The sequence below is a fragment of the Felis catus genome, chromosome F1 (assembly GCF_018350175.1).
Source record: "Felis catus isolate Fca126 chromosome F1, F.catus_Fca126_mat1.0, whole genome shotgun sequence".
NCBI lineage: Eukaryota > Metazoa > Chordata > Mammalia > Carnivora > Felidae > Felis > Felis catus.
In genome coordinates, this window is record NC_058384.1 from 36,288,380 (window position 1) to 36,303,966 (window position 15,587).

Consider the following 15,587-nt stretch of genomic DNA (forward strand, 5'->3'; position numbering starts at 1 on the left):
CAGAGAGAGGGAGAAGAGGGAAAAGAGCAGTAGCCCGCGGAGAGGGGGTTCACACTGCGGGAATCCTTCTCTGTGCACGCCACTGTGCTTCCTACGTGGTGATTCATGAACTGCAGAAATAGGCTCAGAGAGAGGCAGAGCTGGTGAGAAAATGCCAGGCATAAGCAAAAACTCCAACTTAAGCAGAAAGGAAGCAGCTGCAGACTTTTTGAATGGAAAGAATACATGAGCTCGTAGCTGCTTTTAGTTCAAGTTTATGCAGTGTACCGTTCTTTCACTGAGGGCTTTCTTAAAATTAGCAGATTGACAAATGAACAGTTTTCATGTTAGGGTGCCTGAAGCATGAGAAAAATGGGGCTACAAGAGGGCATGACCAGGCCAATCTGATGCATGATGAAGCAAAACAGTGTGGGAAAATATCTTATTTCCTTCATTAAAAAATAGGTCTTTGGCACAAAAATAATCTTTTGGAAAATAAGAAAACACCATTAAATTTACTTATTGATTGCAAGATGCATCTTTATTTCAAGGATGACAACATACGAAAAATTCATTTTATATTCACGAAAATGTGTTAGTGTATGGAGACTAGTTAGAAGACTAGTTAGCACATGGAGAGACTACTCAGTTAGAAACCCATCCAGACCAGGGATAAGACATTAGGACCTGGCCAGGAAGAGTGACTGCAGGATGAATGGGAAGGTAGGTGTAGGGCTCACTAAGAAGACGGCTCACTTGGCATTTATTAAAGCCAGAATATTTCCAAGCTTATTTTATCCAAGCAAAACTTGAAATCTCTAACATGAAAAATAAGAATGCATTAAAAGTCCAATTGCCTATTCCAGCTCAATAAACTTATTTCTATCAGTGGTTCTCAAACTTTAGCATGCATCAGACTCACCCAGAGAGCTTATTATAATACAGGTTCTGGGGCACCTGGGTGGTTCAGTCAGTTAAGCGTCTGACTCTTGATTTCAACTCAGGTCATGGTCTCACAGTTCTTGGGATTGAGCCCCACACCAGGCGGACAGTGCAGAGCCTTCTTGGGATTCTCTCTCCCTTTCTCTCTGGCCCTCTCACTGCTCACCCCCATCAAAAAATAAATAGATAAAGTTTAAAAATACAGTTTCTGATTCAGTAGATTTGTGGTGGGGTCCGTGCATTTTTAACAAGTTCCCATGCAATATTGATGCTGATCTTCTGCTGGTTTGGGGACCACACTTTGAGAAACCACTGATGTAGACAATTATGTGGATTTTCATGTGACAACACAAAGGTGTCTGTTTGTGTGTGTATGTGTGCAGTATTTTTTGCTAGTAACAGTCCTGGATAGATGATATGGATAAAAATAAGTATCTGTTGAGGGGCGCCTGGGCGGCGTATAGGTTGAGCATCTGACTTCGGCTCAGGTCATGATCTCACAGTTCGTGTTTTCGAGCCCTGCTTTGGGCTCAGAGCCTGGAGTCTGCTTCAGATTCTGTGTCTCCCCCTCTCTCTGCCCCTCCCTGGCTTACACTCTGTCTCTCTCCCTCTCAAAAATAAATAAATATTAAAAAAAATAAAAAATAAATAAGTACCTGTTGAATTCACCCAGCCATTAATGTTGTCAAAACACACAGACACCCGTATACACTCAGGTGTGTATATAGATTGAGTTCCTGCAACGTGCCAAGCATTGTTATAGGCTCTGTAAATATAAGAATAAAGAGGTGATGAAAAAGTCCTCTTCCATCTTAGAGGGAAGAGACAGACATGTATAAAATAGTAATAAATAAAATACATAGTAGGTTAGGTGGTGATAAGCACAGTGGAGAAAAGTAAAACAAATAAGGGGAATTAGGAACTGAACTTCAGGTAGAATGACCAGGGAAGGCGCTACTAAGAAGGTTACACATGATAAAATTCTAGATAGGTAAGGAAGGGAGTTAGCAAATGTCTTGTGGAATAGCATCCAGGCAGAGGAACAGCAGATGTGAAGGCCCTTAGGTAAAGAGTACTGGAAAGTCTGAGAAGCAGCAATGAAGCTGATGTGACAGGAATGGAGGGAGCAAGAAGACATAATAGGGTCAGACTATTGGGGCTTGTGGGCGGCTGGAAGGACTTTCTCTCTTGCTCTTAATAAGATGGGAAGTTGTTGGATAGTTTTGAGCAGAGGACTGGAATGATTTGACTTACATTTAAAGAAAATCACTCTCCTTGTTATGTTGAGTATATACTGAAGGGGGTTGTTAGGGTAGAATCAGAGCGCCCAATAATACAATAGTCCAAGTGAATGGACTATTATTACATGGGAAAGAACAAAATAAAAGTATCAAGTGTTAACACCTTTCCCCCCTTTAACATTTAATTAAGATAGGAATGAACACAGAAGGATCATGGATCACGCAAAGAAAACGTGAGCATACCTTCCCTGACCTGCTCTCTATTGCCCTCTGGTGGGAGGTCCAGATTATTCAGGACAGGTCTATTCAGAATAGTTCCAACAACAGTGTTCCTCAGTAGTTTGTATCAACCATATTTTCATACAGTCTTTCACAGGCACACTTGAAACTTATTCTACGCCTTTGAATTACATATAAATTACTCATTTATAATTTCCTATCAGACCTTCTTCTATTAATAACTTTTTATGTTCTTCTCTGTGCCTTCTCCAATATTCCTCATCCGTTCTGACAGACTAACAGGTATGATGTCACTAACTCTGACAGTCATTGGCACTAACCCTGCCATTACAGTAGCATTTATCAAAAGCACAATTTGAATTTCAGGCAATGAGGAGATTTGAATCTAGGCTTAATGTTCTATCTTCTCTAAATATATTTTTGATCAATTAAATACTTTTTTAATACCATTTTTCTATGACAATTCATATAGATAACTTAATGGTGATGAAAATAATTTGGGGGAAATAAAAGTACTGTGTATCATAAAATATAAGCTTTTTCATGAGAAAAATTGTTATTATCATTATGATTATCATTATTATTGAAAGTTTTTGCTGATTACAAAGTTAACAAATAAACCATTTGATGAACTTAAGTCAATTTATTGGGAATAATTATTAACAGTCCATATTTATATAAAGATATACAATATGTAAGACATGAGTTTTTTTTAAATCTTTTTAATGTTTATTTTTGAGAGAGAAAGAAAGAGACAGAGAGCAAGCCAGGGAGGGGCAGAAAGAGGGAGACACAGAATCCAAAGCAGACTCCAGGCTCTGAGCTGTCAACATAGAGCCCGACACGGGGCTCAAACTCACAGACCATGAGATCATGACCTGAACCGAAGTCGGACACTTAACCAGCTGAGCTACCCAGGCTCCCCCGCTGTAAGACATGAGTTTAAAGGACACTTAAATATTGTTTCTGTGAGCATCTATCTAAATACCTCACATTTTACTCACCACATAATATATATATTCATAACAAATATCTTTCACACCCAAAAGGCAAATAATGGGTAGCAGGCAAAAGAAAACATTTGGATTTCATGGGTTGTATCTTCATGTTATCAAAGGAAAATGACTGTTTTTCTATATGCTCTTAATGATGAAACTGATCATTTCTGTAGTGTCATATCAAAGAAAATCCACACGTATTCCGGCTTTTGCTCAGAACTAGAGCCATCTGAAACAGTTTTATGAAGAAATGAAGTTTCTGGCTTTGACAAGCGTTTGCTGAATGAGCGCACAAAGTAACAAATACTATTCACTCAGCAAATATTCAGGACATGCTGCCATGGCACTGGACATTGTGCCAGACCACGGAGACATAAAAATGACGAGGACAAAATTTATCCCTGACGAAATACTCACAGTTTACCCAGGGAGAAGGCAGGCAAACAAAACTTACAATCGCTCTCTGACCAGAATGCTGACGCAGCACCCAGAAAGGAGCCAATGACGCTGCTTCGGATCAGGAAAATCTTCACAGAAAAGGTGGCCTACGAGCAGAGCAGCAATGCATTTCGTTCAGGATGTTCAACTGAAACTTCGGCCCTCTGACTACATTTATTAGTACTTTTATTGTATGAATAAGAACGAGCTGAAGAGCAAGGCAGAAGGACTGCAGAGGGTTTAGCGAGGGGTGAATGTCTCTTCTGTCATCTTTGCTTTGACGGCTGGTTTGTGGTTTAGCGAGTAGCCGTGAATGGCGTGCTCCATTTTAAACCCCCTCTGTCTGACTACTGCTCTTAGTGATTTCCTAGCCATCAGCGGGGTGGGTGTGCAGGTCTGAGTGAGGAGGGGATGAGCCAAAATATATGTAGTAATACGAAGAATGGGTGTAGTGGAAAGGCTGTGGAATTTGAGAGCAGAAGACAGGGCTCCCAGTCCCAGCTTTGATGTGTTCTAGTGGTTTCTAAGAAAGTGCTTTGATATTGATAAATAGTTCTGAGCTTCTGGGTCCTCACTCTAACATACAGGCATAATATCAACTAACTCTCAGGGTCACGGTGGCAATGAAATGATTTACTGAAAGTTTTCCCATAAACTACGAAGCCATGAAAATGCGGGCTGTCACTATTTTAATATCTTCAAATATTGCTGCTAGTATAAATGCTAGCGTTTAACAATCTTTACCTATACTTTTTGTAGGTATCCTTTTCTTATACTGAATTGCTTCCTTTTTGGAATATATTAGAACCATACTCAGTAACAGATTAACTGAGATCATAATCTCTGTGCTCTATTTACATGTTTAAATGGGAAAGTTGCCATAGGTGTAGGCAAGGATTTAATTTCTGAAGCCACCATACCATAAAACCAAGGAGTTAAGAATGTATTAATACTATAACATTTCAAATATTCAGGAATGACAATTATCCTGATAAACAAAAACACAAGAAAGATATTTGTTATGATTAAAACATTATAATGACAGAAGTGTGAAATGTAGAACATTGGCATAGTTAGCACAAAATGCAACTATTACGATTTTCCTATTATGATCCCAAGGAACTTCAAAATTAAGCAAGATAGAAACCATTTATAAAAGTAGAGTGTTTTTCAAACAGCATCTTGGAGACTTTGAAATGAGTTACTCCGAATTAAGCTTTATATATATCTTACCAATGTTACATACTAAAAATACACAGATACATACATATTAAATATAGGCTACTATTGAGGAAGTCATGCATATTAACTAGGAATATATTTTATTTATTTATTTACTTTTGAGAGAGAGAGAGCGCGCGTCAGTGAGCGAGGGGCAGAAAGACAGAGAATCACATGAGGGGCAGAGAGAGAGGGAGACCGAGAGAATCCTGGGCAGGGCTCAGGTTCACCCATATGGGGCTCCAACTCATGAACCGCGAGACCCTAAGTAGGATACCCAACCGACTGAGCCACCCAGGCACCCCAGGGATGTGTTTTAAAATAAAATGATGTCTTTTGACATGTTCTGAGATTTATGATAGGAGTAAAGTGAGAGGAAGAGCATCCAGGTGGATTTAGAAAAAAAAAATGTGTGGAGAAGAAGAAAGGGTGAGTTAGTGCTGGGAGAAGCAGCAGGCGTGGGGAAGCAGAGTATTTCCGCAAACAGACCACCTTACCCCTGAAATTATCACTGCTACCAAAAAGCACAAGAATGCACTCCCCACTCTCTGCTCTTAGGGCTGACAAACAAGAGCCAGTCTTTCTAGTCCTAGAACTAGTTCTAGCCTCTAAGATTTTTCTAGAAAGATTGGAATGCTAAAATGGTGCCAAGAACATTCTTCAACTTGCACGGCTGACAGAAGCAGACAAGAGGACAAATAAGACAGGAATTAAGAAAAGCAGCAAAAAACAAGTCAAGATTGAAGGCAGAGGTTATTCCAGGGAGGTCTCTCTGGGAAAGTAAAGCCCGTAGAAACGGAAGTGATTGATTTCCAGGTCTCTAACGGCAAGTTAATAAAACTAATTCATAAAGAAACACTACATACTGTGCACCAGGGTGTCTTGCCATTACCAGCGCCCACAGACGGGAGAGTTCGAGGGTCGTGGAGACGCAAGGCAACTGCCCAGTTGCAAGCCCCGCCATCCACAGTGGTGCCCTATTTCCCCAAAGGCAGACGTGGGGGGACCCCACTGCCTTGCCAGGCAAGGCGCGCAGGCCTGGGGATCCCCCCCCAAAGGAGACCCCGGAAGCGAGAGCTGCCGGCGTGGCCTCTGGGGTCTCCGGAGGGGAGCCAACTGCGCATGCGGGACCTGCTCCGCGCTCCGGGCAAGCGGGAATCCCGCCCATTCCGGTTTCCGTTCCGGGCCAGGACCCGGATCAGGAGAGGCCAGGTCCCTACCCTGGGATGTTGGGGGAAAGCCAGGCATCTGCCAGTGTTCAAGCCTGCACCTTCAGAAAGAACCCTGACATCCGAAAGCCAGTTATGTCGCGAGCTCTGAAGCCGTGCTTGGTGGCACCAGTATACCCTGGGATGAAAGACGCCTGGGATCCCTGGTTCTTGGAAAGGCCTGGGTCCCTATCACGTCCCAATGAGGACTGTCGCCAATATGCAGCTCCCCGCCTCAGAGTGACTCACAGGGTTTGGGCAACCCTGCCCCCCCCCCCCCCCCCCCCCGGGATGTTCAGGTGGTTGGCGCCAGGCCCTAGCTGCACAGGCCTGGAGGGTCCTGGCTGTTCAAGACTTGCTGAAAGGGTATGTACTGGGCTTGCCAAGGGTGCGGTTCAGGGAGGTCAGGGATCTGAAAGCCATCCTGGGTCTGGAGAGGCCAGGTCACCACAGCGGGTTCTTGTAGGAAATAGACATCTGCCTAATTCCGCGTCCTAAACAACCTAATGATAACTGTTCCCCTTGAAGGCAGATCTGGGGGAATTCGACTGCCTTGCCAGGACCAGGCGGGGCAGGCTTGCTTGGGAGTCCTCCAACAAGAGACATAAATGTAGCGTAGATCTATAGCTGTAATAGAAACTAGTGCTAGTGCACCTCATTGCACTAATACTTGGTCCTCCAGCAAGAGATACCACGAGGTCCTACTACCTGGATAGGCCTGGCTGCTGGGGCTTTGGTGCCAGAGAGCTAATCGGGCACATTGGTCCACTTAAGCTGTCTGGAGCAAGCAGGAATCCCGTCCAGCTCTGGTCAGAACCCGACCAGGACCAGGTTCAGGAGAGGCTGGATCCCTATGGTGTTCTATGGGAAAAACCAGGCGTCTGCCAACGTCCAAGGCTGCACCTTCACAAAGGAACCCTATCACCCCGAAGTCAGACACATCGGGAATTCTGAAGCCTTGGTGCCCTGGAATGAGAGATATCTGGGATCCCTCATTCCTGGAGAGGCCTGGGTCCCCATCGGGCAGCACTTCCAAATGGGGAATGACTATTTCTTCTCTGTAGCCATAGTATCAGATTGTTTTGTGGGAGGAGCATCCCCCTCCACGCACGAGGCTATCCAGATGTGAGACTGGGCCATAGACCTCAGGCCTGAAGGCCTCCAGGTGCCCAAGGCCTGGAGAGAAGGCCATGTTACACATACTGGTGCAGTGCAGTTCTGGGTAGCCAGAGCATTGCAGAAAGACCACTGTGGAGAGATGCCAGTTCCTCGGAGTGGGCTCTTTAGGGAACAAAGCGTGGGCTTCCATCCCTAACCTAGCTATAAGCGTCTGTTCCCCAGAAGGCACATCTGTTGGGAATATGACTGCCTTGCCTTGGCCAGGTGGGTGGGCCGGTGTGGGGGATCCTCCAGTGAGAGACCAGGGAGCCCTGGTCCCTGGGTAGAGGGAGGCCAGGACGCTGGAGGAGACTCTTTTGGTAATAATAAATTATTAATAATATTTATAAATAATAGTAATAAAATAGATATAGTCAATAAATATTGTAAAACAATAATGTAAAAATACGAAACTGTTTTCATATTTCATCAGAATTAATCACTGATAATTACACTGATTTCATGTAGGCCAAGAAAGAAAACTGTAACTAAAATATAGTGCAACACCAAGACATTCTTGATTATAAAGTGCATCATAATTCCTAGATGGTAAATTTATGACGGAGAAAAGAGCAGTCCTCAAATTGAAAAAATTCAGATGTCTTTCAGAGGCAAATCCTAGGCTTGTAAAGTCTACTTCAAGTGAGTGTCTTGTGAAAAGTATTTGGTACTTTTTGGTTTCCTTCGAAAAGGTCTATCTAAATGCACAAGCCAGAAATCTTACTGGATAAAACCCCAAAGATGTTCCCACTGAAAATAAGAAATCTGCCTTTAATTTCCCATTGATTAGCATCTTGCTAATCAATATAATGCTTGTTTGACACTGTTAATCAGAGAATGAAGTCTTTGGCCTCCGTTCTTTGCTTTAGGATGTTAAATATGTGAATGTGATATACAGGAGAAAAGTGTAGCATAAATCTATACGTGTAATAGAAACTAATGTTAGTGCACCTCTTTGCACTGATCATTGTTGCAATTGATACAACTGTAAGAATGCATCATTCTTTAAGGACTCAGGTGCAGTGTACATAATTCTTATTCAAAAGGAAATATTATGCATAGAGGCCTGTTAGATATTAAATATATTCGGGAGACTTTGAAACTTAGCATGCTAACCAAAAATGAGAGTACAATTATTTCTGAAGCCTGGGCTCTGAAGATAATGAGAAAGGTGTTCAGAGCAGTCTATCGGCCACACGGCACGTGTTGTGCACTCTCTCCCCACTGTAATGAGTGACGAGGACAACATCAGTGACAAGACCTGCTCCAGGCTGATAACATACGATGTGCTTTATCTCGTGGCACAGAATGTTAACATTGATTTGTAATTGCTGAAAGATGCATATTGAGGGGCACAGTCTCTAAACACTGATCAGAAGTTGAGGGCACAGTCATTCAGAAACAACGTTTTGTTTTAAACGCTTGCCAAAGCCATGAATTTGCCTTTACGGTTTTTGATTGAGAGTGGGCTCAGGCTCGCAGAAGCATTGAGTACCCCTGTCCTGGCAGACCAGATTGCCTTTCGGGAGAGAGGGTGAATTAATCTATACCTAGGACTGGATGATTCATTTAAAATTCATTGAGCATTTTCTTTTTTTTTTTTTAAATTTTTTTTTTTTTCAACGTTTATTTATTTTTGGGACAGAGAGAGACAGAGCATGAACGGGGGAGGGGCAGAGAGAGAGGGAGACACAGAGTCGGAAACAGGCTCCAGGCTCCGAGCCATCAGCCCAGAGCCTGACGCGGGGCTCGAACTCGCGGACCACGAGATCGTGACCTGGCTGAAGTCGGACGCTTAACCGACTGCGCCACCCAGGCGCCCCTCATTGAGCATTTTCTATATTCAAGAGTATGTGCCATGTGCTATAGATCTTAGTGTTAAAGGACAAAAAAAAATCACTTTGGCAGTTTTGTAGATAATATAAACAAATAAGCATTTGCAGTCAAATATATAATACATACTTTTATGTAACAGGGAATTATGAAAGAACTGTGGAGTGGCACCCAAGGCAGATGTAAGTGGTTAAGTATAGTTTCTGGCATCATGATGCTCAAATTCAGTTTTTCAGAACTAATTAGAATTAGCTGGAGGAAGTAGGAATGAGGAATGGGGCATTTTAAGCAAGGGGGGCACCTATGTGCAGCCTAAAGACATGAGACAGTGGAGCTGCAAGAGTCATTGTAGGTGGTACCAGGAGAGTCCTCATCTTTTTGAATCTTCTGCCACATTCCAAGGCTTTATCCTGGAGACAAGAGGAGCTATTTACAAACTTTGCACAGGCAATGATATAATCAGATTTGTATTTTATAATGACCACTCTCAGAAATGTAGAGAATGCCTGGAAAGAGAGAGGCCAGTAAGCAATAAGATAAGAAGAGAGATGTTGAGGGTCTGAATAAGGTTGTAGCAATAGCAATGGCCTTTTAGATCCGTTTCCCAGGGAGAAATGGCAGGATTTGGTGACTAATATGGGAAATAATACCAAGATAATGGTAACTCCTAGAAATCTGGCTTGGGTTATTTGGAGATAATATCATTCACTGAGAGAAGAAGTTTGGCAGGGATGAGAGAGGGTGGATTGAGGAGAGAGAGTTTGTATTTGGAATTGTAGAATGATGTCTGTTGGGATATGTCGAGAAGACAACCTATAGATAGTTGGGTTCAGAAGAGCAATCTGGCCTAGGGTTAGACTGCTAATGTATAGTTTATGTGAAAATGTCACAGGAAAAGCTTCCTGAAATTCATTAGAATGGCCCCTGCTTCCATAGTCTTTATTATTATAATTTTTTTAATGTTTATTTACTTTTAGGAGAGAGAGAGAAACAGAGCATGAGCAGGGGAGGGGCAGAGAGAGGGAGATACAGAATCCCAAGCAGGCTCCAGGATCTGAGCTGTCCGCACAGAGCCCGATGTGGTTTGAACTCACAAACTATGAGATCATGACTTGAGCCGAAGTCAGGCGTTCAACCAGCTGAGCCACCCAGGCGCTGCATCCATAGTCTTTTCTTAAACACAAGTAAACACAACATTTTATTTTTTTTCCCAATGTGTCTTTAATTCCTTGGCCTTTACTTGAACTTGGCATTTATCTGATGAAACCACTTTCTATGCGACCCTTATTAAAGGATTTTTCTTCTCCTTGATTCTCAAGGAAGGAGGGGTTGGCTTTCTCACTAACCCCCTGCTTCTGAAAAACCACTGGTTCATCATTCACTTACCACTTACGCTTCTCTTTTCTTTTCTTTGTAAGCTATGACCTCCTCCAGGACACTCTCAGTATTCTCAGTGACTTCTCTTTCCCAGACAACTTCTTCACATTCAGTTCAATTCAGCAAACTGTGCTAAACACCTGTCACGGGGCAGGTGTTTCTACACACCGAGGATGTACATCCTTGAAGAACACAATGTACGGGGCTGTGGCGTAGCCTCATGGCCAATAGCACAGGCTCTGAATTCAGACTGCCTGTAATCTAATCCTGGCCCTACCACTCTCTAGCCTGTTGGTCTGCATCAGTTTCTTAACTTCTCTGTGCTTCGGTTTCATCCTGAAGAAAATGAGCATAATGGTAGTACCTCATGGATAATTTTTTGAAGATCACACAAAATAAAATAAGGTACATAAAATGCTGAGCACAGTACCTGATGTGAAATAAGCTCTCAAAAAATGTCAGTTATTACTATGAATATCAAAGCAAGGATCCTTGTCTTTAAAGCAGTTGTTGGAGATAAGAAAGTAACAAATAATAAAATATAATGCTGCAAGTGCTATGAAAACACAAGAAGGTGGAACCAGTAAGGAAATCAGGGGAGACTTCACTGAAGGTGGGACATTTAACATAAGTCTTAAAGGATGACTTCATCAGATGGACAAATAAAAAAGAACCTAAGAGAGAGAGGGAGAGGGAGAGAGAGAAAGAGAGAGAGAGAGAAAGGATCAGTATGTCAAACTCTTAGAGGGTAGGGGGATATGGTGGGTTTGAGAAAAAGAAAATGATCTGATAAGACTGGCACAGAGTGATGACAGATTCGTGATAGGAAATGAAACTGTAAGTATTACAAAGATTTTTTGATGCCACGATGAGAAGTTTTCAATTTATCCAAATCCAGTTAGGAGCTACCGGAGTATTTGATGGCCCATATGCTTTTAGAATTTCTCGAGCTTCCTGTTTTCAGTGACCTCCATCTATTTTGCCACAGCGACATGCCGATGCAGCTTCAAGTTAGTCCCTCTCATCTTCCAAAACTACTTTACCACCAAAGTTCTCACTACAACCTGCACTTCTGATGTCTTTGCTTCGGTTGGATTCTTCCCTCATCTTTAGCAGAATATTAGCCATCTGGCATCTCCATACTCCTCCTGTCCAAAATCTCCTTCTCTATCTCGATATCTCCTTATAGGCCTAGACTTTGTGGAGAGCTCTTCTACTGATGTGCCTGCATTGTTCTCTAAACCTTCTCGTGCTTGACCTGCAATTGTTATGTTGCAGTTTTCCAGTCCCGGAAAACCCCCCTATTGCCTACTTTCTTTTGTCCTAATTTAAACTCTATTGATCCATTCCAATATTTACTACCAAATTTGGGCTATATATTTACTATTGCTCACTAGGTACTTATATGTCCATTGTACCCCCCCCACCCCTTTTAAAATCATATTTAGTATAGTGACTGCTCCAAATTTGTGCGTCTCTGGCTCCTATACTCTCAGTATGCCATCTGTATTTGTTTTAACTGAGTCTGAAGCTATTCCAAATTCCTTTCCAGGGATATGTTTGTTTCCAAAGACTTCAAAACGTTTACAATTCTGTCTACCCAGAGGAATTGAAGAAGTAATAGGAAAGAACAAATAGATTATAGGTAATACCTACCACTCATTGAGCATTTACTATAATCCAACCTTGGTATTAGCCGTGGCAGAGCAGAGCTTAGTCCTAAGTGGTCTGTCTACAAAATCCATGTTCTTTCTACTCTTCCATGATGAATGGCAAAGAAAAAGAGGAAGAAGGGAAGTAATAATAGCAGGTACAATTTTTATAATTCCCTAAGTCAACATGATACAAAGAGTATGTGTTGGACTAATTGGAGAGCGCATTTGGCTGCCTTGTTTGCTTCAATAAGTATTCTCTTTAAAGCCATTTAATTTCCATCTACCCAGGTCCTGTGTAGTTTTCTCTGTTCTACCATCCTGTACAACAGTGGCTTGGGAATTATGTGTGTCCTGATGTCTTTCCAAAGTTCTATAAGGGAAGTGGAGACAGCTTCTCTCCTGGGATCCCAACACCTATCTGGGGTGATACCAAATTCCCAGCTCGCCTACGGCAAGACTGAAGAGTGTGGAACTTCTGCACCAGCTTCATTTTTGCTACATCTTTTTTTTAATGTTTTTATTTTATTTTTGAGAGAGAGAGTGTGGGGCAGGGGGAGAGAGAGAGGGAGACATAGAATCCAAAGCAGGCTCCAGGCTCTGAGCTGTCAGCACAGAGCCTGACGTGGGGTTCACACCCACTGACAGTGAGGTCATGACCTGAGCCGAAGTTGGACGCTCAACCGACTGAGCCACCCAGGCGCCCCCATTTTTGCTATATCTTTAACTATGTGCCTGAGGGCTGGACCCAAAACTGAACAGTCTGCTTGTTTGAATATTCCACTCAAATCTTTCCTCTCTCGGGTATGTATATCAATTGGGTTTTGGTCAGGAAAAAAAGAACTCATTCTATGTATATCAGTTATAAAAAGTTTAAATGGGAATTAAGGGCTTATATGCAGAAAGGCTACATAGTTCGTGGGTTCTGCTGTAAAATAAAAATGTGGGGCCTGTAGTTCAAAAGTCATTAAGAACTTCGAGGTGGTGACAGAAAAGCAAACCAAGAAGGAGTCTGTTAGGTTTGAATTGTGACCTCTCCCAACACACAAATTCCTCTGTTGAAGTTCTACACCCTATGTTGAAGTACCTCAGAATGTGATCTTATTTGAAAACAGATACTGCTGTTGTTGCCAGTATTAGTTAAATACTTGGTTTTTCTGAACTTTTGACAGTTTGTGCAGATTGAGTAGTTCAGAGTGAAACTGTCCCTGACTGTCAGGAATTAATGACACCTTGGGTCACCTGTATTTATGTAGGGAAGCCTCTGGATTTTAGCACAGTATTAGTCAGTATTAGTTTTGGTGATTCATCAAAGCTAATGACATCAGGGGATTTTTTTTTTCCTGTCTTATACTTTTTCTTCTTTGGGTGCGAGTTCTCCTTACCCTGTTTTTTTTTTTTCTCATACCCTTTCTATTTTCTTATGTTTCATATTACTAACTATTAATGAACTGCAACCATTGGTTTGGTTCCTGGATGAATTTTTGTGAAAGAATTTTAGAATTATGAATTTTCTATTTCTTAGACAATCAGCCATAGAAGTGCTACTCACTGTAACTGTATTCAATTGCTGTTGCTACATATAGTTATAATAACATGGTGCACTACTTAAAAAACACTAGGCATAAAATGAATGTTTTCAGGTGGAATGGACTACAAGTACAGGTATGTTTTGAATGTTGATTAATTGTATATTGAAAGGCTATAAGCATGTGACAGTAAGCATCCAAGTGAAAAATCAAAATCATAGTTATCCAGATGTTTTATCTATGAAGCCAGCATCTGGAAATACAAAAACATCTGGATGACTGGCTGTATTTACCACATTTCATCCGACTACTTTGGCATCATGCAGACGTAGACCAAATCATGTTTGTCTATATTAGGAGCAGTGATAAACTGCAATAAAAATCATGTTGTTAAGTAATATTAAGGTAATACAAATAAATCACCCGAAAGTCACTAGTTGAATTTGAAATTATATCTAAACTATTGAAACACATTCTTGTACGTACATCACGATTTCTTTATTTGGGCTACAATTTATAAGAGGAGCTTCAGAATTTAAAATAATGGCTTATAATGTATTTCTGAAGCACGAGGAAGTAATCCAGTGTATTGCAGATGAATATATGAATTTGATTGGAGTTATGAAATAAAATTTGGAAAAGTTTTAGCAAGTTTTAAACCACTGGTTTGGCTTTGTATGTTAATCCTTTGCAGCAAATATAGATGACTAAGATACCAAAGGTATTAGTCTAATGTCATATAAGCAAAGGCACTATGGAAAAGTGGATTGGCAAAAGGACGGGAATAGGTGGTGATAGGAATTGAAGAAACACAGTCATTGAAGAGCTATGGGACACAGACAAGTCAATGTACCTTAAAGGAGTTCGAATGAAACACAAGAATGTACGTAATATCACCTTGCCTTGACACCGCATATGGCAGGTGTCGAGTAAGTAGCAGTTGCCCTCTGCTCACAGAGCACTATGGAAATCCACATCGACCAAACGTTCCTGGGTGGGCATAGTTCACTTTGCTTAAAGTTATGATTGATTCTTACTAGCAACTTCTGAGTCATTTGAAAATCCCTCAATATCATTTTAATACATAATCTATTATCCTGGGTTGTAGGAATAGAAATAAAGATAGGTAAATATAGATATTTGCCCTTTTGTGTCTTTTAAAACATGTATGCAAATTTGATTATGGTATATCAAATATTATTTTGATAGAGTCAGTAAGGTGGTTTGTTATCTCCATATGACTACTTTTATAAGTCTTAAACATATTTTGCATAGTAAATACTCATTTACAGTTTTGGGGAGAATAAATAGAGATTTTTCATGTAAATTACCTTAAAATGAAGTAGCTTCTTTTAAAATTTTTTTTTAATGTTTGTTTATTATTTTTGAGATAGAGACAGAGTGCGAGCAGGGGAAGGGCAGAGAGAGAGGGAGACACAGAATCTGAAGCAGGCTCTAGGCTCTGAGCTGTCAGCACAAAGCCCGATGCGGGACTCGAACTCACCAACTGTGAGATCACTACCTGAGCTGAGGTCGGACGCTTAACTGACTGAGCCAACCAGGTGCCCCAAAATGAAGTAGCTTATACTAATTATATTATGTCACAAAACTGATTTCCTATTTAAAAGTAGTATTTTACAACACTATGGAAATTTTAAATTTAAAATATGTTTATGCAGAAGGAGCACTTAAGGAAATAATTGCACATCATATTTGTACAATAAATATAGAAGGACCAAGTATTGTTTTTTTCCCTCTAGCAGCATTTAGT

General features: G+C 41.2%; 1 protein-coding gene across 4 annotated transcripts in view; it reads left to right on the plus strand.

Annotated features, from left to right (window-relative positions):
* Positions 1 to 15,587, plus strand: part of CRB1 (crumbs cell polarity complex component 1) — a 212,163-nt gene that overhangs the window by 70,914 nt on the left and 125,662 nt on the right. The window lies entirely within an intron of this gene.